The 26,340-nt window shown below is 32.7% G+C and overlaps 1 protein-coding gene across 1 annotated transcript in view; it reads left to right on the top strand.

Moving 5' to 3' along the window:
* The first annotated feature begins 2,124 nt into the window (after positions 1-2,124).
* LOC129944617 (uncharacterized) overlaps positions 2,125-26,340 on the top strand; it is a 60,073-nt gene continuing 35,857 nt past the window's right edge. The window contains exon 1 of the mRNA XM_056054168.1: positions 2,125-4,247. The gene's annotated coding sequence lies outside the window, so the exon portion shown is untranslated. The remainder of the gene's footprint in view (positions 4,248-26,340) is intronic.

Here is a 26,340-nt window from a genome sequence, read left to right as displayed (position 1 = left end):
GCATTTCTCAACCCAAGCCTTGCATTCAGAGACAACAAACGTATTTAAAATAGACCAACAAATTGAAATTCTCAATCAAAATTTTTCTAGAAAATGTGTATTGAGTGAAAACTCTTTAATTAGAAACCTAATTTAACAAATTGTCAAATACATTTTTTGTTGTCTTGTATTGTTATGAACATTTTTATTATCTATTATCTTGTTATTTTTTATTATATTTTTATATTGTTTATTTATGCATCATAAAATGTACTTTTTGTTTATTTATTAATTAATGTATCTAATTATGTATTCTTTTTATTGTTTAATTATTTATTTATACATTTTGTCTCGTTTACTAATTTATATTTATTTATTTGTGTATGTATTTATTTGTTTATATATTTATTTATTTATTTATTTATTTATATATTTACTTATTTATTTATTCACTTGTGTATTTATTTATTTACTTATTTATTTAATTATAAATTTATTTTTTCACTGATAAAATAAATCATCGAAAATTAATTTCTATTAAATTTAAGCATAACCTGTCTGTGATATATGTAATTATAAACAAAATTCGAATGAAGGTTTTTACTTTGCAAAGTTTTCCTTCAAACTACAATATTAGGAAATTACAGGTTCTGTTTATAAACTAATTGTTATTTTTCAGTAGTAAGATACAATTTGATATCATATTTCTGTGCTGTGCAGAGACTTAAAATTATTGTAAACTCTGTAACTTTCTCTTTGCCAATAAAATAAAATATCTATCTATCTACTCGTAAGTTACACCTAAAGACTGAATGCTTTTTTGTTTTATGTCTAAAAATAAAAATTTATGAAAATGCTAAAACTGAAGCTTTGGTATAGTCTTAAAGACATCATTTTTAAATCAACACACTAATGCCCTTTATCAATTATACAATAGCATATCTTTCCAATATAACCCACCCCTCAGGTTTATCCAGATCAACCATCATTTTCTACTTATATTTACATCCCTTTCCCTACGTCTTATTTCTTGAATGTTTTGTTCGCGTCTCTTAAATACAAATTTTACCATAAAAAAAGTACCTCATTACTTATTTCACACTACAAATACACATCTTTTTCCAATTTCTACAAAACATCTCTTAGTTTTACTTTAACACACCTCTCCATAGACATAATTCAAGAAATGGGACCTACCTTGCCGACACTTGGTTTTTCACTCTCTTCTATGAGCACTAACAAATAATCTCACGCCGCTCTTAAACAAATTCCAACCAATGTTAATTCAAAAGAGAGAATAGAAATATCTCTCGTAAATTCAACATGGTTGATTTGCTATTTACTTTGCTGAGAAGAGAAGATGTATGGGATGGTGGATGAGCGAATGTGTGTGTAGTTGTGTGTGTATCACCCATCTTATTTAACCACTTAACTGCACCCATATAGTAGTGGACACATTTTACAGTGTCACACGATTTTTCAAATCGGATAAGTACCCCTCGCCCATTCTCATCTTTCGAAAGAAGTCACTTGAATGTGTGCGTGCTTGTATATGATTCAATGGAACCCCACACATACTATCCCAGAGCCTGAGGCTCAAACGAATCACAATCACTCATACGGCACACGGGGTGGTAGTTCTATTTGGTAGTAGCCGTTGTCGTACTCGTACTCGTTTCTTTGCATGTTTACTTATTCTTTTTCTCTTTCTTTTTGTAAGTTTTTTTTTTGTTGTGTTGTTTTATTTAATCTTTAATGAGGAGAAGAGTGTGTGTCATTTCTTGAGTACTGAAAAAAAGAGAGACACATTTTTGTTTTGTTTTTGTTTTTGCTTTCGCTTTAGATTCTTAGATTTTTTTTCGTTGGCATTTTGACGCGGAGGGGGCGACACCTGACTTTAAGGTCTTGAAATTCTCTTAGTTTTTTTTTTGTATTTTTCCTTGGTGCTTGCTTAGAGACTTGAGTTTCAGGCAGTTGCTTTGCTTTTTCTGGTTGTTTTTGGTGTGTTGTTTTGGTTAGGTGTGTGTTGGTTTCATGTTGGCAATTGGCCCCCTCTCTTTGACCGATAATAACTGGTCGTGTGCTACGCTTTTTTTTGCGGTTCGGTTTGGATGACCATCGCCATCGCCGCAAACTTTTGCCATCTAAATGGAGCCCCAGTATCAATGGGTCCGTTCGATGGGACGCTTTAGATGTGACCCGCGGTTTTTCTCAAAATAAAAACAGTTGTTTTTGTCTTTTTCTCGGAAAGCTCGGAAAGTTTTTTACGGATTAAAATTAAAACCAACACTTGGCGTTAGCACAGCTCACAGCGTCACAGCACAACTTTGACACTAGGATAGAAAGAGAGAGCGAGGGCGAGGCTTATGTTCTTGCATATAACCCACACTGCACATTGAGTGTTTTGGTTGTTTTGTTAGCCGGGTACGCATCCCTAGTGACATTTTGACAGCACCCTTACAGCTTACAGTTTACAGCTTACAGCAGTGTGGTGACAGAAGGACTTCTTGGTTCTTGGATTTTGTTGCTGCAATTGAGTGTGTGTGTGTGTGTTAGTGAGTGTATATAGGAAAGTTTTTTTGTTTCTCTTCGTTTGTCACCTCCCTCTCTTATAGTGGGATTATAAAACTCGTTCGTGTGAGTGCGTGGCGTGTTGCCTTTGCTTGGCCACTTTGTGTATGCATTGCACAGCAGAGCACAGCACAGAACAACGGGAACGACACTCGGCTGGCTATGTAGTGCTAGTGCGGTGTATAGTGGTGTCGTTCGTTCATAGCTTTCGGTTTGTCATTGGCGTCGTCGTTGGCGTTGTGTCTCCGATCCGATCTCCGTTCTCCGTTCTTCGTTCTCGTCGTCATCTCTACTACGTCGTTATGTCGTCGTTGTCGTCGTCGGTGTCGGTGTTGTCGCCATCTCGTGCTGTCGTCCTCTCTTTGACATTATATACCTCAGCGTTGTGTATATAGAATTTCAGTTATATTCTTTGATTTTTTCTTTTTTTGAATTTTTGTCATCGTCGAGTGTCATTGGTCGAGTAAGTGAAATAAAAATAAAAGAGAATTCAAAGGAATCACAAAAAAAAGAAGAAAAATACAAGAGAGAAAATAAAGTGCAATCGAGTAAAGTACATGGAACGGTTGCGAGTTGCGACTTTGGAGGACTGTGTCGCGTAATTTGGCATCTGTTGGACTCGTTTAGTGACAACAGCACAGCAGCACCTACGTCCAGTTTAGTCGACTCGACGCGAAGTCGCGCGACATTTTTGCTACAGCACCGTTTTCTGCATCTGGATTAACTGTATTTAGGTATTGTGAAAAAGAATTTCTTGCGGAAACGGAAATTTACATTTTTCAATCTTCCTTTTGACAAGTTTTCGTTGCTAAAGTTCCAATTGGATTTTTATTTTTTTATGTTAGGACTAATTATTATCCCTGACTTCCAGTTAAACGCCATTTTGTCTTTTTGAGAAAAATACTTGAATACCTATAAAAATTTAAAAAAAAAGTGATTAGCTCTCCACCAAACTATAACCATAACCGTGTCTTGGGCGTGTGTGTATTTTTTAATATTTCTTTTTATTTCGGTGGACGGATATTAAGGGTTAATTATTTCGTTTTTGTGTATTTTTTTTTAAATGGTTCTTGAATCGCGTGGGAGTTGAAATAAGAAAATAGTTGGCATGAATGTGTAATTACGCTACTTTAACGACGATTATGCAGTTTAATTGTAACGCGGAAGAGGCGGATCGAATCGTGTATAATTGATGTTTAAAAGTAAATAAGCAATAAGAGTTTCTAAATTAAAAATACCCATACAAAAAAAGGAGTTAATATACTATACCCTGCAGTTACCCTAAATATAGGTACCTTTAGTCTACGATAAGTTGTGTACCTAAAGGATATCAAAACCCGAGTGAGGCTGAATTAGAGAAGAAAAAAAAAAGTGGAATATTTTAAAACCAACCTTCTTACAGAGTTAAAGTTGGATTTTTTAGACGTGGGAGTTTTTGTTTCCTTTGGTCAATACAAGAAGGAAGTGTGCGAAATTAAAATTAGTTGTCTGTGATTTTTTGTATTAGGTATTTGAAACATAAAAAATAAATAATATAATTGAAAGAGAAATAAATTTAAAAAAAGTTGCAAAAAGATAAAAGGAAAAACTTTTAACAAACGGATTTTATCTAACGACCTACAAACTGCTCAGCTCATTATCTGCATATAGTCCTGTAACGGATGGTTTCTTTGGAACTGCCTTTTTTTGGATAATCGGTAAGTTGTTAAATTAGAAAATCAATAAAGTTCAGGCTTATGTGGACATTTAAAAAGGGAACCTCCCAATGGTGACATATTTTGTGTTGACAATAGTCTAGTCGAAGATGAATCTTGTATTATGGTTTTTAAGGCAAAGTTTAAGAAAAGAAACTTGGCTTGTTAAGAAATTATGAATAGAATCTTTGAACATCCAAACTGACAGATTTTTCGAAATGTTTTATGCCATTCCGAACAGAATTTGCTGAAAGTGATGAATATCTTCTCAAAAAACAAATTTGTTTGAAAGACATATTGCTTGGTGCCTTTTGAATTTACAAGTTCAATTTGCTAATGAACTTCTAAAGTAGATATAATTACTTGTTTAATCTGTGGATTAAAACAAATAAGTTTATTTTTATTTCTTTTTTTAGATTTTAAGAAGTTTTTATTTAGTTATAAGTTTTAACACAAATATAATAGGTAATTAGCTTAAGTTTAGTTTACAATTAGGTAGAACAAGACTGAAGATCAGTCTGCGCGCAAGTTGAATCAGAAGTAATGAAAGTAAGCGAAAGGAAAAGAAAATTATAAGATAAGCCAAGCTAAAGTGATGAGCTGAATAAAAGCTCTGCCTAATCCTCAGGCGTCACTTGGTTGCTAGGCAGATAATTATTATTATTGGTAGCTCTCCAGGTCCATTTTCATAGAAAATGGAATGGAGAACACCTGAAGAAAATGACAGTGGACTCACTGCGGTATTTGGCGTGCAAAAACTCAAGTGAGGTGAAATAACTAGTTTTAGGTGTACTATGGGGAATGTGGAGCACATTTGTATGTAACAATATAGTCTCATTTATGAATAGTTCTTATTTTCATGAAATGTATTAAATATAGAAAATTAAACAATTTCAAAAATTTTACACAATTCAATGTCTTATTTTCCATTAGGGAGCTAGGCTTTCGAATCATATTGTTTGAAAAATTAAAACGTCATTGATTAGTGACTCTAAAGTAAAGATTCAATAATCAACCATATAATAAAATTCAAAAAATTATGAATAAATCTAAAAAGCCTAAAGTTTAAACTGCAGAAGATGTTAAAAAATTAATAATATCCACTTCTAGAATACCTACCAAACTCCTGTTTCTATTTGAGAAAATTGCGTTACCAACATTTAAGTCATTCGAAACACACCTTTTGGCCTTCAAATCAGATTACAAGGAATGCTTTGACCATAACACTCCCAATGCATCATGACCAGTAAACACTTTTAAAAGCCTTTAGAAGAGGTTTAGGGTCTCTAATAGTAGCACATAAGACGTTTCTTAGGTTAAGGGTCCATATAAAAAAGAACAAAACTACTCCATTAGGAAATCCTGAATGAGATGAAAATTCTGTACATGAATACCTATAAAAGTTCTAGATGAAAACAGTGCTGGTAATCTAAACCTATTCTGAAATTTCCTACAAGTTAGCATTATCATACTTTAAAAAGGAATACCAGGGGTTAATTTTTAGAAAACAATCGGAACCAGTTTTTTCTTTCTAAACAAATTAACGCCAGAATCACGAAAGTTAATCCAATTATAAGTTTCCTAAAATTTTACAAATGTTCTGGTGTTTCAAGATATGTATTTAGATAAAACAAGCAACTAATTTAACAATTTGAAAAAGTGCACATGTAATTTGAAAGCACAGAACTATAAAATACAACTTTCTAAATTGGAAAATCTTATCGAATCAGGGATTTACAAGATTTTTAAATAATTATGGGTAAAAATCTACCTTCAGTTTGATTATCAGAGGCTTGAAATTTTAAATTTAACAGAATTGAACAATACAAATATAGGGTCCGCCATCTACAATTTTTTTTAGTAACACTTAGCTCATGTCTGATTTGATATATAGTTAGTTTTATCCTTCCGCCAAACGAATATGGCTGTGTATAAGCTTGAACAACTCTGGGAAATATTGTCTGCGATCGACTTAGACAAGATGCCGATTTTGCAAAAAAAATAATCTTTTCAGATGAAGCTCATTTTGATCTTGATGGGTATGTAAACAAGCAAAATTGTCGCATTTGGGGCAGAGAAAGCCCACAGGCATACATTGAAAAGCCGATACACCCAAAAAGAGTCGTAATTTGGTGCGGGTTTTGGCCCAGAGGCATAATTGGGCCATTTTTCTTCGAAAATTCAATGTCAATAGCAATCGTTATGGGGCCATGTTGAACGAGTTTTTCTTCACAAAAATTGAAGAGGAGGATATTGGAAACATTTGGTTTTAACAGGACGGCGCTACGTGCCACACAGCTGACAAAAAAAAAAAAACAATTTTCACACTTCAGAATATTGACAATGTAGGAAATTGTGGAATAATATAAGATAAACTTTAGTTTTGTTTGTCAAAAAGAAGCAATTCAGGCTTTAATACCTGGAAAAATGTGAAATAACTGCTGAACTTATTGGGTAAACGACATAGAGTAAGTCTTAAAAAGGGATTTGGGAATCCCAACAGTGGGACACGTGATGTCTCTAAAACATGTAATACTTTCACTTTCTCGGCGATAACTGCGTTTAAATCAAAAATTCTAATTTCCTAAATCTGTTCTAAATTCTGTAAATGATTAAAAAAATTCTTAATGAAAAAATTGTTGATGTATCTGAGCCTTCTGAACAGAACTTCAAAATACAAATATCTACATAAGATAATCTTAGAACCATGATGCGATTTCGAAATAATAATATAAAGAAATGCCTAAAATTTTAAATTGAGCAGAATTTAAGAATACAAATATTTCAAAACAACCCCATTTCGACGCTTTAGAGTATTGATAATGCAGATAATGTAGGAAATTGAGGATTGGTTTATCAAATAACAACCTTACTTAAGGTGGCGCTACAGTCCTGTGTGAACTAGGGCCTAACAAATAACAACCATTTAGGATTAAATATCTGGAAAAATATGAAATACCTGTCAAACTGATTGGGTAAACAACATTACACTAGTTCGTCACCTTTAATATGAGATATCTAGTTCCATTTCTGCCCAGTGCCTATATTACGTTTTGATATCTTCTATAATCTTCAACTAAGGAAATTTTCAACGACTTAAATTAAGAATTTGCAACCGAAATATGAATACTTAAGTTCAACAGAAAAAATCATGCTACTAGTTTATGCTGAAGAAAAACTAGAACTCAAGGTCTTACAATACTGATAGACATTACGATGTTTCACAATTTACTACCAAAAAACTGATAATTAATTTTTGTGCTTGCATGGTTACTAGAAAATCTACCAACTTATTCAAAATAATTATCAATTATTTATTGCAAGAAATTAATAGACTTTCTAGCGGACTGTGTAAACACACAACTGTCGTACTTGTTAGCTCATTTATAGTATATCTGTATCAGTAATTCCCTTCAAATCCTCCAAGAGTAATTCTTGTCATAAAAAGTGCCTTCTGAAATTAGCTGTTAGAATTCGGAGTAAAAACTTTACATCCCCTTAATCCCTGTAATTACTTGCAAACATACATTTTTGAGAGTTTTAAGTCACTAAGGCCTGTTTCGCCACCTAATTTATTTTTTAGCCTCCTTTAAATTTAAAGATCTGACAATTTTGGAAGATCTGCCAATCGAAAAAGTGCACTCACCTTTGGGTATTTTAGAATTATAAACATATGAGTAATATCGATTATTTCGTCTTTATGAAAATTTGTAGTATTTAAAAACTACAATAACAATTTGACGTTAGTTGTTGCATAGAGAGGATTCAAAGTTCCACGGTCCCCAACCGGTCATTAGATTCCTTCATTTGTCGTACGTCTTCGGTTCTTTCTTACTTATTAGAAAGCACAGAGAGGTATGTACCTATTTTATTTTTGTAAAACTAAACTGCCCTAAAAATCAGAAGACTATCGAATAAATATCAGGTTATGTTGAAAATAATATTCGGAACTTCACTTTATTTTTATGAAAATAAAGTAAATAAACAAGGCTTATAAGATTAACTGTAACTATTTTTACTGACCGTTATTTTATCAGCTGTCAAGGGTTGTTGAAGCCTGAATAATAAACGTATTTGGGGTGGTGATTATCCGTAAGCTGTCTGTTTGGTGTGTTTTATGAGTCGGTGGATCCTTATTTATAGGAAAGCGATACTGGCTAGAACGTTACAATCAATGGTAACAGCAAAAGAGCCATAATAACAGACTTTTTCATTCACCAATTTAACAGTCTTGATGTGCAGAAGCAGTGATTTCCACAAGAGATTTATTTAGATTTATTTATTATTATATTCCAATTCACAATTCTTATAAATCTTAAAAATATAACAGTATAACAAAAAATAATTAAAAGATATTAAAATAATAAAAAAAAGAAAAATAAATAAAACATAAAACAAATTAATCATAGTAACATTACGTTATTCCAAGCATAAAAAAGTTAAAGTTGAAGTTGCTTGATAAGGGTAAATGGGAGCGGGTTTGGGGGTAAAATTTAGCTAGTTGCTTTAGTAAATAAAATACAGTCTTAACTCGTCACTAAATTGTTGTTTGTCACTTAGTTCTCTCAAGTAACGCGGAATTGTATTCCAAAGGCGTATAGCTGAGATAAAGAATTGTTTCTCGGATGTAAGGCAGGTGAAATGTGGTAAAATTCAAACAAGGAGATCTGTTGGATGTCGAAAGCTGGATTTTATTAAAAAGATATAACGGCTGCATAGTTTTTAGAATTGAAAATAACAAACACATGGTACGAAACTTCATATAATTAAAAAATGACATGCCTAATAAATTTTTTTCCAAATGTGAAATATGGTCGAATCTCCTCAGATTGTAAATATAGCGCAGAGCACTATTGAATGCTAATTGAAGTTTTCTTTTGCATTCAGTATCACAGTTATAAAATATTTCACAACCATAGACTAGAACTGGTATAACCAAAGTCTTAACGAGATATAATCTTGTCTTTGGTGGTGTATACTTTTGAGCTGTCCATAAAGTTATAAGAACCCCATATGTTTTACCCACAACTTCATTAATATGGTCATTCCATGTCAAAGTTCGGTCGAATACCAACCCTAAGTTCTTTGACTTATACACGAATTCAATTTTTGAAGAACCAAGCATAATTGAGGGAAAATATAACAGATCTAGCTTCTTTTTCGAGATAACAAGGCATTTACATTTCTTTGCATTGAGCGAGAGAGCGTTCAGATCATTGGCACAATGTTCTATGAGCGCAAGAGGGCAGCTTTTATAGATTTGAATATCATCACCATAAAAATGCTTCGATGAATTCAAGATTGTACGTTGTATGTCATTTATGTACATAAAAAATAACAGAGGGCCCAAAATCGATCCTAGTGGAACGCCCCGTAGCACAGGACAAAAATTGGATAAGGCAGTCTCTAAGAAGATAGCCTGTTTTCTATCACTAAGATACGATGAAAACAATTTTACAGCAGAAGAAGACATATTGAAACGGTGGCTCATCTTATCAATAAGAATAGAGTGGTTAACCATATCAAATGCCTTGGAGAAGTCCAGTAAAACAAGAAAAGTAACCTGGTCTGCATCTTATTGCGCTCTTATGTCTTCAACTACTTTCAAAATTATTGTGGTACAACCTATATTTGGCACGAAAACCAGACTGAACTGAGACGAAAAGATCATTACGTACGAGATAATCATTAAGTTGCTTATGCATAATTCGTTCGCAGATTTTGGACAAATAGGAAAGAATTGAAATAGGCCTAAATTCCTCACCCGATGAGTTTTTAGATATTGGAATAATTTTTGCCTTTTTCCATTGACAAGGAAAATCACAGGTCAAAAAGATTGTATTGATCATGTGTGTTATAAACGGAAGCAAAAACGGTAGTATAGCTTTCATAAAAACCGGGTGTATTCCATCTATACCAAATGCTTTAGAGTTAATGGATAAAAAGCTTTCCACTACTTTCTATTCTTTCAAAGAAAAACGATGTTTCAGTGGTGTCTACAGTGCTATTAAACGGGACTCTATTACCATGGGTGATATTAGACCTGGAATCGTTAAAAATTAAGTTTAGTTCATTTACATCTATATCACTTTTGCACTTCAATTTCTGCTTGCCTTGTGTGTCAAATAGGTTATTTTTATTACTTTGAAGAAAGTCAAATTGAGCATCCGGCGAGGTCATCCCCTCTCCACAAGACTCCAAGGAATTGAACGAATATGATTTTCCAAAGCAGCATAATTTATATTCTTGAAGTTACGGTAACTATAAGTTGTATTGTTGGCATGAACGTTAGTATCGAAGTCAAAAGTTAGAAAGATGAGGTCATGTTTTAAAAAAGCAGGAACAGAAATTTGATCATAAAAAAGTACTTTGTCAATATTATTTACAAAAAAACAAATCTAGAAGGGTACTTGAGGTGTTGGTGAAGTGAGTTGACTTTCAACCAGAATATTGCTGTTAAAGTCACCGCATACAATAACGTTTCTTGTATTGGTTAAAAATTCATCCATTAATGAATATATAGGTGTTAAATCTACATTTCTATTTGGCCTATAAACGCTACCCAAGCTAATAAAATCAACTCCTAACATTATGTCTACAAAAAGGTATTCAATAGGACATCCAATGGGTGAAAAACATTTAAGCTTACAATTGAGACCTTCTCTTATATAAATAAAGACAGCGCAAAAATCTTGTAAACAGTTCGTGCTAGCCACGCATAGTAAACGCATGGTTTCACGTTACGAACCCATGTATTGTCCTCCAAATTAATGCGATTTAACACCGCTAGACTTTTTTCTATGGGCACATGTGAAGTCGCAAGTCTAGCCTAGTTAGGACTTAAATAATTTACTACTTGGAGGATCACGCGTTATTTTCACAAATGTTGGAAAAAGTAGTTAGAAATTGTACTGCCAGGCTTAATTGGAAATATATTATAATGACAAAAGATTATCTTTCGAAAAAAGTAAATTTTCAAATTTCTCTATACCTTTGAAAACAAAAACCCTTTAATGGATATAAACAACTTCTTACTTTCAAAACAAAATGAAAGTATATCTTTTGGAAATTGCAAACTGTAAATAAATGTAAATATGGATTATAGAATTTCTGACATAAGACTTCTAAAAAATAAACGCTAAAACTCCGAAACGTCAATTGATGGAGCAACGATAGCTCCATCGACGGACGTTTCGGAGTCCTCGTAAATATCTATTTTCCACTGCAACTTTAAGTCGAAGTCAATTGTTTATACATCAAAATGGTCTTCTACTTCAAAAATCCTTCAAAGTATTAATTGATTTTTGTCAAAATAACTACTTTGTCGATAACCTATGAAAAATCTCCTTTGATGTATCTACTTATCTAGAAGTACCCGCATAATATTGTTCCTAATAACCAAATAATAGTCCATCGGTTATGGTTAATTAGTGTCCAATCAAATGGTGATAAAACTAACAAAAACACTCTAAGCTTCAAACCACACGTTACACGCATTTGTAACAAGTTATGTATTAATTTATTTGACACAAACAGGCTCATTGTTCTTATATTGATGGGCAACGACCGTCGTCGTCGTCGATCGACTAACGATCGAAGACGACGATCGACGTTGACGGCGAGCGTCAAGATTGTTAAACTCACTCAAGTGTGAAAATCACAATAATTGTAGCTTGTCCTAGAATATTATAAAAAAAAATTCCCCTTGAGAAAATGACCTTAAAATAAGTTTGAAAGAAAAAAATATTCTTGGTTCTTATTTTAAAATATTAATAAAAAAAAATCAATCAAACTTAAAAGTTTTAAAAAGTTGTTATTTTTCTATTCTTAATTTATATACAGATTTTATTACATTAGATTATGTGTAGATATGTTCCTAGGTACCTTTGTACGTCCTTAAGACTATATTTATGATTGAAATGGCCAAATTGATAATAATTGATTTAAACTTGATGCTCAGCCAACTATGCGACACAAAAGCCATTAATTGTAAAATTTATCGAATTTGAACAAACAACAAAAATCAATAATTTATTATATTTAGCTAATTAAATTGTACACTGACCGCAAAGACAAAAGACACCGTCCGGTCCGTCAGCCTTTGCGTGCGTCGCCGCCGCGCCGCCGTTGGCCCGTCCATCATCTATCCGTCAAAACGCTACCGCAATCGCGCGCTCACAAAGAGCGTCCTTGTGTTGACCTTTTTTGTGTTTCGCTAAATTTATACGTTTTCTCCACAATTGCACACGCAGCTCAGTTTCAGTGCACCATCAATGAGTGTTGTGCATTGTACAATGTGCAATTTATATAAACAAAGACTTTTATTTATAACAAAAATAAAAAAAAACATTAATAAAAATAAATAAATTACCTACATCGCGCGAGAATAAAAACTTTTATTATTGTTTGTTGCCAATGAAAAGCGCATTCACGTTCACGATGACTACGACGCGACGACGAGCTATGACCAAGATTCAACGACAACAACGACGACGACGTCGAGGACGACAAACGTTAGACTTACATAGGTCGTCGCGTTCGGCGTTCGGCGTCACAGTCGACGTCGACGTCTTCGTCGTTGGCGGTCTTCTGGTTGGCGTGTCGTCTTCAACTACTACTGCCATACTATGACTTCTTATTCCAATGCAGACGGATCCACTAAGTTTATTGGGACAAATCATGTGATTGCGCGACTACAACGCCAACGACGGACGAACTTAATTTAATCCGTAGACCTGAAGAACTCGTACCAAAAAAATACACCTATAGTTATAATGCGTTTGTGCAAAGTTGTCATATATTTATTTTATTTATTTTTAGTTTTATTCATAAATATAATAGAAAATAAAATATCAAATGTTATCATCTTCTGAAGAATGAAAAACTTTAGGTAGGTTGGTACCTACACGAATCAACTTTTTATTTTGATCATTATCGCTAAGGCGATAACCCCACACGATTTTAATAAAAATGTTAACACGGAGATTAAATTTAAAAACAGCAGATTCTGAAAAAATTAAATAAATATATTCTCGTTTATCTGGAAGAATACAACGACTTAATAAAAATAGTTTATTATCTGCATTTCAGGAGGTAGGTAGGTATCTTTAAGTTTGTAAGATTAAGTGCATACGTAGATATATATAATTTTGCATAACTATAGTTTTGGCTAAAATAAAGTGGGTGTTTATTTGATATGCATAATGATGGCGGTGTTTATTTGGGTGGTAACTAAAATAGATGGCAGAGTAAAAGAAAAGATTTAAGCTACTTTAAAAGTTGATATTAGGCCAGAAGTTTTTCAAAATTTTATTTGAATCTAGTACTTCATATCTTTAAGATACACTTCGCTTCAACTGAATAGACACACAAATTGTATAGGGTAAGTTGTTCATTTTTTCCTAATATTGAGCTTTAATGTATCGTTTGATGATGCTAACCGTTTGCTTTTGATGTTGAGAAAACGAATCAGAAAAAATAGTTCAAAAAGTACCGCTATTCATTTTCTTGCTCTCTTGCAAAGAGTTCCATATGGAAAAATGCAGTTTTTTTTGCGTCAACTGAATAGACACAAGATCATTCAAGGTCATTATCTTCATTGTTTTTGAGAGTTTTGAGGTGATTAGTATACTTAATCAAAAGTTGAAGTGTTCTTAGTGAAATTTATTCGTTTAATTAAAATTAAAAAAAAAAATGGGTAGATCAAAAGCTTTGAGTGGTATCGAAAGAGGTAAAATTGATTTCTTCAAAGAACAAGGACTGACCGGGCGTGCTATAGCTGCCAAAATTGATAGGAGTTTTAAGGTTGTTTATTCTTACCTAAGAAATAAAAGTTCGTACGGGAAAAACATGAAAGGAGGCAAGAAAACGGCAACAACAGCAGTTGATCGAAGAGCGATTTTGAGATGTGCTTCCAATTCGTGTGACTCTGCGGCAAAAATAAAACAAAAAGCTGGTGTTACAGCAAGTGTTTCAACAGTCCGCAGAGTAATAAATAGTGCGGATCATTTAAAACGGTTAAAACTTAAAAAAAAAACCACCACTAAACGATCAACGAAAAGGTATTCGTTTAGAATTTTCGAGACTCCATATGAGTTGGAAAATTGAGTGGCGCAAAGTAGTTTTTTGTGATGAAAAAAAGTTCAACTTTGATGGCCCCGATGGTTTCAATTATTACTTTCATGATGTGAGGAAAGAAAAAAGATTTTTAGAGCGGCATCATAGTCGGGAAGGTGGAGTTATGGTATGGGGAGCAGTTACCTACTATGGGACTGTTGACCTTGAATTCCAAACGTCCAAAATGACTGCAGTTACATACAAAGGAATTTTGGAAAGAAATTTTCCAAAATTTTCGGATATTTTTGGACCCACTGACTGGAATTTTCAACAGGACAACGCCCCCATCCACACGGCGCGCATTGTCAAAAGTTGGATACAGGACCAAAATATTGAATTGCTTCAATGGCCGCCATACTCACCCGACCTGAACCTTATTGAAAATGTATGGGGGTGGTTGGTACGAAAAGTGTATCAGTCTGGCCGTCAGTTTGAGGACAGAGAATCCCTTACTGCAGCTATTAAATTAGCGTGGAGTGAAATTTCGCTGGACTATTTAAAGAGCCTATATGATTCCATGCCAGACCGTATTTACGAAGTTATTAAGAATAATGGTGGCAGTACCCACTACTAGAAATAAGCAATAAAAAAATATTAAAAGAAAAACTTGTTTCATTTCATTGCATAAGATTTTATTTACAATTTCAACAGTTGTGTCTATTCAGTTGACGCAAAAAAAAACTGCGTTTTTCTATATGCAACTCTTTGCAAGAGAGTAAAACAAAAATTAGCGGTACTTTTTGAATTATTCTTTATGATTTATTTTCTCAACATCAAAAGCAAATGGTAAGCATTATCAAATTATACATTATAGCTCAATGTTAGGAAAAAATGAACAACATACCCTTTACAATTTGTGTGTCTATTCAGTTGAAGCGAAGTGTATATAATAAAAGAGTTACATAGTTATACTGAAAAAGGTTTTAAATTTGAGTTTAGGTATGAACAAGTTCTTGGCGACATTTTGATTTCCAATAAGGACTTGACAATTTGGCCTTTTTGAGAACGTCCATCGGCTTCAATTTATGAGTCAGTTTGTCTGGTATGGATTCAAACAAAGATCCCTACTCAAATGTAGTTTGAGCTGTCCCTAATTCAGAATAACGCCATGAAATTGACTGATTTAGATCGTTTTCTGCGGACGCCTGATATTTTTGCAGCGATTTCTTTGAAAAACCTTGCTGACAAGCAATTTGACACAGCAAATGTGTAGACTCAAATTTTTGTAAAAAACTTATTTTTGACGAATAATTTCACCCAAAAATTGGAGCTGACGAATTTCGCCGAAAAGTTTTTATAACTTGCAGACGTCAAGAGTGTGTTCACGAATTAAAATCAAAATTTTTTTTATTAGAAAACCTGATTTTTCCGACATATTTTCGAAAGTGCTGATGCTTTAGCAGAAAAAAATAGAATCTAAATTTTGTTTTAAAGATTTTTGAACTTCTAAACTGAAATTTATTGAAATCTGATTTGTCGAATACAAATTTAGACCAAACTTATCGTTTCATAAAGATTCTCAATTAACCGTTTTTAAATATATGTCTGCATTTTCTGATGTGATAGCGGTGTGAAGTCAGAACTAACATTTTTGGACCAAGTAAGTTCCATTCATTCTCTCACCAAAAATTTAGTTTTAAAAATTCCTTCAAAAATGTATTATTTTATTATTTTACAGGAACACACACAAAACTTAAAAAGTCGAGTGTTATTTGATGACTTAGAACTTGTTACAATTATTCACTTTTATTAAGTTTAAAAACTATTCAACTTTAAATTTGTCTAGCACCTCACAAAAAATGTTAATTTGGTCATTCAGAAAGGCTTTACACAGGAAGGCAGTGGTGGGGTTTGCATTACACAAAAATTGAAATTTCAGATTATGGAAAATTAGAACAATACAAATGATAAACTTTGAAAATATATTCGAAAAATTAATATCACTTAAAAATCATTCTAAGCTCACATTATAATATCTCTGTTTTTTAGTAACAAGAATCTATCAATCACAATTATGCTGAACTAAAAAAATAAGAAGTACCTGTGGCATGATGCCATCTAAAGTCTTTTCACGGGTACTGCCTCTTGGGAGGAATTGACAAATTCTCTAACTCTTGTCATGAAAAAGTGCTTTCTCAAATTAGCCGTTCGGATACGGCATATAAACTGTAGGTCCCCTCCATTCCTGACAACATTACTCACACACAGGAATGGTTGAGAGTTGCTAGTTGCGCCACCCAATTTATTTATTTATTATAAAATTAAAATAATAACGTAACTAAATAAAGAATATAGATTCTTTGATAACTCGCACTACACGAATGTGACATGCCCGAAAAAAAATTAAAAAAATAAACAAATAAAAGAAATATTAGTTTAAAACTTCTAACATTATTATAGTTTATTGCTTAAGTGAATGTCGTTAAAAATGAATGTGATATTTTAAAATATATCGTAATATGTTGTCAGTTATATTTTATTTCTAATATTTATGTAAAAAAATGAATTAAATAGTCTTATTTCATAATCTTTTGAAAGTTTTAAATTTGATCTTCTTTAGACAGATTAAAGCAGCCCAAGTTCTGTTAAATACTGTTTCCAAAGCAAGTTACAGCTTTTTCTAGTTTTGATTTTTAGAGATTTTTGGATTGAATAGATTTTCGATATTACAAAAATAACTGTACATAATCCTATCATTTTCTAATTTAATGTTACTGATGTTTCTTCAAAATAAATAAGTCTTCTTGTTGCAAACACATTTAATATAACTTAGTTAATATTTAAAATACTATTAAATATTATATTGTTATTATTTTAATAAGTTTTAAGCTCATTTTCTGAATTTGATAATTGATAATTTGAAAAACAAAGTCAAAACTGTCACAGTTAATTTTCAACTAATTACTGGTTACAATTCAATAGATTTCTTTATTGACATACTTAAGTTCCAAAAAAAGTGATAGTTAAGGTATTGATGAATCCCTTCTTCGTTGGGTTAGAAATTACCTTTCGGACCATTCGATTCAAGTAGTATTGGGCGGGTTTAAATCTGATATTCACAACATAAATGCTGGTGTGCCCCAGGGCTTCGTTGTTTCTTGTGCTCTTCCTTATTTTTATAAATGGTCTTTTGTCTGAAACTTCTAATATCACTAAATTGTTTCTCTGATGACAGTACCCTCAGCTTTTCATATTCGTTTTTAGATTCTCATCCTTGTTCTTCGGATGTGGACTGCCAACGACAGCGTATGATAACCTCATTAAATTCTGATCTTGACAGCATTGTCCAATGGGGAATCAAAAACCGTGTAGAATTTAATGTTTCAACAACTCAATCCTGTCTTCTGTCGCAAAAGAGTAACCCTCCCCCAATGCCACTATCCAGAAGTGGTACTTGCATCGAGGAGACTTAACAGCTATCAGTCAGACATCGCCAAAAATGTTGCTAAGTGTTTAGGCTTTCTCCCACGATGCAAGAAGTTTTTACTCCTTCTGATCTGGCTATAATTAATAAAGCCTATATTTGTCCAAAACTTGAGTACAATTCCCATATTTGGGAAGGTGCTCCTACAACCCATTTGAATCTCTTGGACAGAATTCAAAAGAGAGCTCTAAAAATGATAGGTGACCGTTGTCTTACTGAAAATTTTGCATCTCTCGAGCACCGTCGTAAGGTTTCATGTCTCTCATTATTTTATCGCTACTTTCATAAGCAATGCTCTAAGGAAATAGCTAGTTGCATTCCTCCCCTCAAACAATTTAACCGTAATACTCGTTCTTTTAGGAATGCCCATCAGTTTACCCTTGAGCCCAATTTCGGTCGTACTGTTAAGTTCAGAGATTCTTTTTTTAGTCGCACTACACGAATGTAGAATGTTTTACCAGACCCAATATTTCCCACTTATTACCATGTGCAGGCATTTAAAACCAATGTGCATCGGTATCTCCATTAAATCCTATCATCCCTTCCTAATTACTCGCTCTATGTATAATCATTATAAGAGTGTTCATATCCCCTTGAGTGCTCGTAAAATATAAAACAAAAATCCATAAACTACCGACGGCAATGCATAAAGCTCTTGTATAAGGTTTTCCTATGACACTGGTCAACAAAATTAAGTTTTTGTTGAACTGTGTATATTTTGATTTACACAATTTTTTAAAAGAATTTGTTGTCCTGAATTGGAATCTCATTTCAAAATGCGTCTATTAGATCAATTTTGTTTTAAATATACTTCCCTAAAAATGCAAGAAAATATATATGTAATAAGTTTTTGTTTAAGCCTAAAAAAATTGTACGATGTTTCACAAATTACAAATTTTTATTGACGAGATACTGTTTAAATCATTTTAGTATCTCACAAGTTTTCGAAAATTCTCAATAGTTAGGAGATGACTTAAGGGTCTTCATTCCACAACAACTAAAGTTAAAAAAAAACTTAAATGTGTGTGCTGTTTCTGAATATGAAATCTAATTTTACTGATATTTACTCAAGTTTAGAAATACCCGTTTTAAACATCACTTTTGCATTTTATTTTTCAATCATTATTAAGCATTTTGGAATCTTACGACACGAATGCGTTATATAGGAACAAAAATAATTGCTTTTATAAAGTTGTGTGTTTTTATGTTTGAAACCGTTTAGCACAAATGTTTCAGTGTTTTTTTTTAAGGTTTATGTAAATAGCCTCAATAATCCGCATATAAGTTTTTGTTTTATAAAAGGTTGCGCATCTGGCGAAAAACTTGAATTCGGCTTTGAAGTAAGGTCATGAAAAAACTTAGAAAAAGTATAATTTGATTGCCAGCCCTTCTTGGCAAGGGATCTCAATTTGATTCTAGTATTTTATACAACACAGTCCGTTGGAAACTAGTTGCTTACAACTTCCAAATAGAATACACAATCCGAACGGCTTAATTGAGGAAGACTTTTCATCACAGGAATTACTCCTTGAAAAAAAAACTTTATTAGATGGTACTGGTAGAGATTGAACTCAAGATCTGTTTTATTTGGGACTGTATATTATCTGTAACGAATTCCTTCTTTGAGAATTTGATTCGATCTTGACGCATTTATTAAAAAAAAAGACTAAAAAGGTGTTAAATCCCAAGACCTCAGAGGCACTTCTTCAAGAAATAACAAAAACAGGAAACTTTTCCTGAAATACTGCAAATTTTGACTACAAAATGATCAACATTTTTAAGTTAATTTTAACAAACTTTATTTTGAAATGGCACGCTCGTGTTCTTCTATTTTTTTAAGTAGTAAAGTTTGAACCTCACAAATGTCTAAAGATGACAGTTTGGAAATTGAAAGATGCCCAAAAAGAGCACTGTAGATTAGAGACCTTATATTAGAAAACCCTACAAATGAATGGAGTGCAATAGTAATATCTTGTCAAATATGTATTTAGGTATTTAGTATAAAACTACGACACTCTGACTTTAACTTTCAAACTATTAAATACGAATTTAAAATATTTGATGTTTGTCTTCATAGAATCATTCAACTCATTATTTTTTTTGTTTTTAATTTGTAAACGCTTCTTCCTAATTTTTTGACATTTTGACTGATGTCGATCGCTTTCAAAAAAATGCTAACCCGTTGAACCTATTCAAAGCATCAAAATAATCATTTTTTTATTAACAATTCTAGATAAGTAATCTTAATCGCCCTCCCTATAAAACCGCAAATCGCTTTGCCAAAAGTCTCAACACACAAAAATGACAACTTAACTTAAAACCATTTAAAGGAATAAAAACAAATAAAAGAGATAATCATAATGTTACCATTGAACTACTAACTGAAATTATTTTATTAATAAATTCACATCAACACTCGTGTTTGAAAAATAAAAATAAAATCATTCTGCTTAACCTCAAACAACAATAACAAAAGGTTATCAAAAGAAATTTACATATTTTCCAAACAAAAACTAATTTCACTTTAAATTGTGTGAAAATCTATAAAGCAAAAAAAAATCACGGATTGTTTTGAGTTTCTGTACATATATAAAAATTTATTCATAGCTAATTTTCTTATGTACCTATAACTATACCTATAGGCATTCCATATGGATGAAGTGGTAATATCTTTTTATTTTTATTCGGTGTAGGGCTTTTGGCAAAAATGTTTATAGTTTTTTTTTTTTTTTTCGTGGCGGACTGGGAACAATTTGAAAAGGCTAACTAGCTGCCTTTAGCATCATCATCAGCAATAGATGGATGGCAACAATTATTATTGTTCAGCACATTTGTCCATTTAATATGCTTTTTGCATGCTAATGGCAAATTTATATTTTTTTTTGTTGTTTAAGTTTTGCTATATTTTATTTTTTTTTAAACACAAAGGGTTATGGGCTTAGATTAAGTTTGTTTGGTTAAGAGGATCTATAAGTGAAGACAAATGAGATTAGCAAAGAGGCGTTGACATGGTTCTTTTTTTTGTGTATTTTGTTTTTCATTTTTCAATTTTTTAAAAGCTTTTTATCAAGATTACAGATTTTAGATCTTTTGAGAAAGGCAAATCTTTTTGTAATTTAGGAAGGAGGTAGGTAATCGGTAGGTGCTTACTTAGAGATAAATACATAGTTTTTCCATCATATATCAAAAGTTTCTATTTTACAATACTGTGTAGCCTTTTATGTTTGTTTAATGAGTCAAATAAGGGAACTTATTTAAATTTGTGGTTTTTAATTATGTTAAAGGGTTTTTAAAAGCCTTTTTAATAACCTTTTAGTGTTTTTTTCTTTTCTACTGCCTGCAGCTAGTTGTTTTAGGAAAGCTTAATTAATAAACGAATTAGATTATTTCACATATATTCGGTTTGATGGAGACATAGCAGATCGTTATAGTAATGTTCCATTTCTTTAAAATAAAAAAAAGCTTTTGTGCAATTAAATGGGTATATTTTTCGGTCTAATTGACTTAAGACTCTTGATCAATCTTGTTTTGGTATTATGGGAAAAATAAAAATAACTTTTTAAACATTTTTGTTTGAGAAGAAGTCTTGGAACATATCTACCATATATTTTGCACAAGGATTTTGGGAATAGGTGGCGCAACAGTCCTTAAAAAACTAGGGCCTAGTTGCTTACAACTAAATATTAACCATTCCTGTGTGCGACTTATGTCAGGGATGGACCTTGGATGATTTGTTAATTCCTCGCAAAAGGCAGTATCCGTACACAAAAATTTGACTTAGACCGCAAGGTATGAAATTTCGATATTTTGGGTCGTATTAGACAAAAAAAAATTATATTACGAAAAAGTTTGCTTTGGTGTTTAGGAGACTGATGGAAAATGTTTTTCAAAATCTCTGATTTTAATTTTTGATTGAAAATGAAAGCATTTAAATAAATATGTTTATTACTTTTATTAAGTTTTACTATCCAATCAACTTACAAAAAAGTAGAAAATGATTTAAAAGTGCACACTTTTACTTTTTCTTTCATAGTCATAAATACTCTCAATAAACCCCAAATATAGTCGCCCATCATATTTTTATTGTAACGTTGTTCGAAATCCATGTTTTCCTGATGGAAACGTTCTCCTTGCTCTTCTGAAAACGCTTCAATGTTGTTTTTAAATTTATCTAAATGAGGATGCAGCATATGTAATTTTTATGACTCTTTATACAGCCCAACCAGTTAAAATTTTTCAGAAAAACTTTTAGTAGTTTTCAGCTTTGTTATTTCCTAAAAATCCAGACACTACTGCTTTAAAACTATTCCAACTTGCTTTTTGATGACGATTGAGCAACTTTAGAAATTATTCATTGGCGAAAATCTGTCTTACTTGCCGACCAACAAAAACCCTAGATTTGACCTTTGCTTCCAAAAACTTCGGAAAAAAACTTTGTCAAGTATCCAAAAGCTTCTGAAGTTTCATCTAGTTTTTTTAACAAATTGTTTCAAGGCAACATTAACACTTTTTCCGCTTTAACAATAGGCTAAAACTTTACGTTTTGTTTTCCGGCACATAATTCTGTTCTCACAGGCCATGACTGTTAAATAGTGTTTAGAATCCGCTCGCTATACTATAAGCACAGATAACTCGGATAATTTGTACATCAACTTTGTAAGCCCATTAAAACCCCAACATTTCTAAAATCTCCAATCAGTTGCCAGTTATTGTCGCAATACTTTACAGACACTCAAGACACTTTCATCTTTTTCTTTAAGATGCACTGATTGAGCAATTTTTGTATAGTTGTCAATGATTAGACGCCATTCACTAGGAACACTTCGAACATACCTTTTATGTCATTACAAAAACAAAGTCCATCTTCTTCCCTGAAAAACGTTGAGAATATTTCATGTCTAGTCCGCTGACCCGTGATCATAACATCATCAAGCAAGCTCCACTGTTTTAAGCGAGGACCTAAAAGCACTGCTTTATTTTTTGGCAATTTTAAATCTCTAATTTAGTCTATAAAATCATCTGTAGTATCTGAAACGGTGTTTTGGTTGTTCTGGTGTAGGCAAAACTCCTTATCGAAATTACTTTTATTAGGACCAAGAGATGAGCTACTCTTCTACAGCTCAGGAACTGGTCGTGTCGGGTTGTGTGCGATTGGTGCAGAAGAAGATTGGGGGTCAGGATATTCGATAGATTTTGCATTTTTACCTCAACGTCTTTTACTCGGATTCACAATGCAAAAGTAGTAATCAGTGACATAGTCGTTTGGTTCTCTCCAGATCCTTGGTATTGCAAATTTCGTAGACCACCTAAAACCATCCTGAGATTCAACATCTTTTACAATAACTACAAGCAATATGTGGAGCCCATGGCTTATCTTGATTCCAAACAGGACAGTGGAAATAGTCTTCGTAGGCTTCATAAAGAGCGTGAGAAGCCGTGTTTCACGTCTCGAACTTTAACAAATTGACCACGTACATATGTAACAAAATGCATCAGCATCATATTTACACTTTCGTTACGAAATTTTAAGTTTTTCTGGGCTTGTAAAAAATACCTGATCGTTGTTTATCACTCGAGTGCCATCTAGCGGCACCGTGGAAATGTAAATACCCCACTTTCATGGCGCGGTCTTTTTGAAAGTTTTGAAATTGATTTAAATATTTCTGAAAATTGATATCAATATTTTTTTTCAGTTTCTTACTCAATTCGCGACCATTTCCTGATAAGGCTGTTTATTAGGACGATACATATAGTTTATTATATTTGTTTTGTGTCACTGTCAAACATCCGCTTCTTCTACTTTATGGTCAGTTTTATCAACCTATTGTTGGTTGCGAACAAGGACAATATCGAAGCTGTATCGGTTAGTGTTATAATGATGACCGTGAATTACCGATATTGCGCCTTTGGCAGCAATTGGTTCAAATGTGGATACTTTAAGTATAAAGCCTTTCAAAATACAGCTTGTGTAAACATAGAAGCCGAAAGACCCAACATAACAACGAATTTTTGGTGAATAGGCTCCTGAAAAGTTGGCCAAATATCCAAGAGACGAAGCTCATTTCTTATTGAACAAGAATAAGTTTCTTATTCGGAGTGAAGATCAGCAAGAAGCATTGCAAGAGCTACCAAAGCATCTAAAAAAGTCACTTTATGATAATACTTAGAAGAGCTTGACTTGCATCACATGTGGTTTCAACAAGACTGTCCCTCATGTCACACAACACTAGTAAGAATGGACTAATTGAAAAGCGAGTTCGGTCTTCAGTTTATTTTAAGTTTTGGGCCGGTCAATATAGACTATTTTTTGTGGAGATATGTTAGGTGTCATGATGGTTACTTATAGGAGGACTTCCATGATAGGGATCTTGAATTCAATACCTGTCTGTGCTACCAAGTTTTGTTCAAAATACTGCCTTGTGTTGAATTTACAAACTGTAGGTCCCCCAATCCCTGGAAAGACTCGTCTCGCACACAAGAATGGTTGAGAATTGTAAATCACTAGGCCCTAGATCTCATTGGACTTCTGCAACACTTAATTTATTTGTAGTTTAAAGCTCATGTCTATAACGACAAGTCTGCTTCTATTGATAAACAAGCATACCCATGATATGGTAGAAAAAAGATCAAATATGTTGTTCCTTTATTTTGAAAGTGAAAAGTTGTAAGCGCTAACCTCATTTAATTAAAAAGACGCATTGGAAAAATTATTAGTTTGATTTTGTCTGTAATTTTTCTTTCAACACTGGAGATTAATAAAACATTTGTATGAAATTCGTTAATTGTTCTGCGCAACTTCTTTTACTCATTGTATCCATACCTTCAACTGTTCAGAGATGTTCAATGCCTGGAAAGCAATTATTCTAATATTGATGCAAAAATAATGTCTTCTATTCAAAAAAAGTTTTTATTTCGTTAACAGCTTTACCGATTTCGATCCAATTATTTACTTTATATAGAATAAGAAAATAAAAATTCCGTGCAACTGACAATGTGTCGATTATTTCCGACAGAAAAAAATAAATTCAAGAAATTAGAAAAACTGGGTTATGTACCTTTTTTTTTTGACAGGAGGATATCTTTAAAAGACACTTGGCATTATTCGACACCATCATCAGGACCAATCTTGAAGGATCGACTTTAGTACTTGATTATACAGCATTATGTTGTTTTGGATTGATAAATCTGAGTTGTTACCTAGTAACCAGTACATTTTTCTATATTTCAAGTTTAGTTCTTCTCTTTTCTTTTCGATGTGCTCTTTCCAATTAAGCTTTGCATCCAAAGTCATTCCAAGGTATTTGGCCATATTAGCGTAAGGTACAGCTTGATTAATAATGAATTTTGGAATATTGTTTATCTTTTTATTTGTAAGGTTTACATGTGAAGATTTTGTTTTATTGAGTTTGATACGCCATTTTTCGGTCCAAGCTCTCACTGTGTCGACGGCATTTTGTAGTTTTACTGCTGCCTTAGAGACACATTTGTCGGGTACCAAAATTGCGGTATCGTCTGTAAAAGTAGCCATAATGGTGTGATTACCAACTGGAATATCCCTTGTGTATAGAAAATACAGAGCAGGACCTAGGACACTTCCTTGTGGTACACCGGCTTCTATTTTCTTTAATTCCGAGTATTCTTGATCGTACCTTTATCTAAACAATCGGTCTGAGATGTACGATTTTTATATTTTAAAGTACTGCCCGTGAAAATCCCTTTGCAGTTTGTACTCAAGTCCCTCATGCCAAACCTTGTCAAAAGCTTGAGCAACATCTAAGAAAATAGCTGAACATACTTGTTTTTCTTCTAATGCTTTTTCTATTACATCCGATATTCTATGAACTTGGTCTATCGTGGAATGTTTATTTCTAAAGCCAAACTGATGGTTTGGGATTAACCTTCTTTCTTCTATGATTTTGCTAAGTCTCTTCGGAAGCAGTTTTTCAAAAACTTGCCATAATATGTATAAGCGGTATTGGACTGTAAGCCGTCACTTTTGTAGATGGTTTACCTTGCTTTGGTATGACACAATTACTTCAGCAATTTTCCAATTTTCTTTCGGATTACCGATCCATTCCCATCTTGAGATTTCAAGGGCGGTAACTGCGGTCTCTTCAGGCGCTTGATTGCTTTCAATAGCGAAAAATCGGTTGAAGCATCAGTCGTTAAAATCCTTAGGAATGCTGAGTGAATCATTTTTAAATTTGTAAATTTGTTTTTTAAGATTGTTGCTTATACGGTTAAACGTTGTTTTATTATCTGGAAATATCGTATTTTGCCATTTTCTTCGAACTCTTCTTTTCTCTATTATCAATTCTTTTATCTCCAAAGGATATTTTACTTCATTTTGTCTTCTATTAAAAAATGTTGGAGTACTTTCTTCAGCGGGAGATCTTAAATTTATAAAACTTAAAAGCCTTTCTCTAAAATCAGGGTTATGACTATTTAGATTTTTAAAACTAAAAAAAAAAAACACTTTTCTTTTCCTTTAGTTCTTTTATATGACTCAATTGCAAATGATGAGCAAAAACTCTGCTAAGAAGAACACAATAGCCT

The sequence above is a fragment of the Eupeodes corollae genome, chromosome 2, assembly GCF_945859685.1.
Source record: "Eupeodes corollae chromosome 2, idEupCoro1.1, whole genome shotgun sequence".
In the NCBI taxonomy this organism is placed as follows: Eukaryota; Metazoa; Arthropoda; class Insecta; order Diptera; family Syrphidae; genus Eupeodes; species Eupeodes corollae.
Note: the sequence above shows the minus strand (reverse complement) of the source record. Positions and strands in the feature narration are given on the sequence as shown.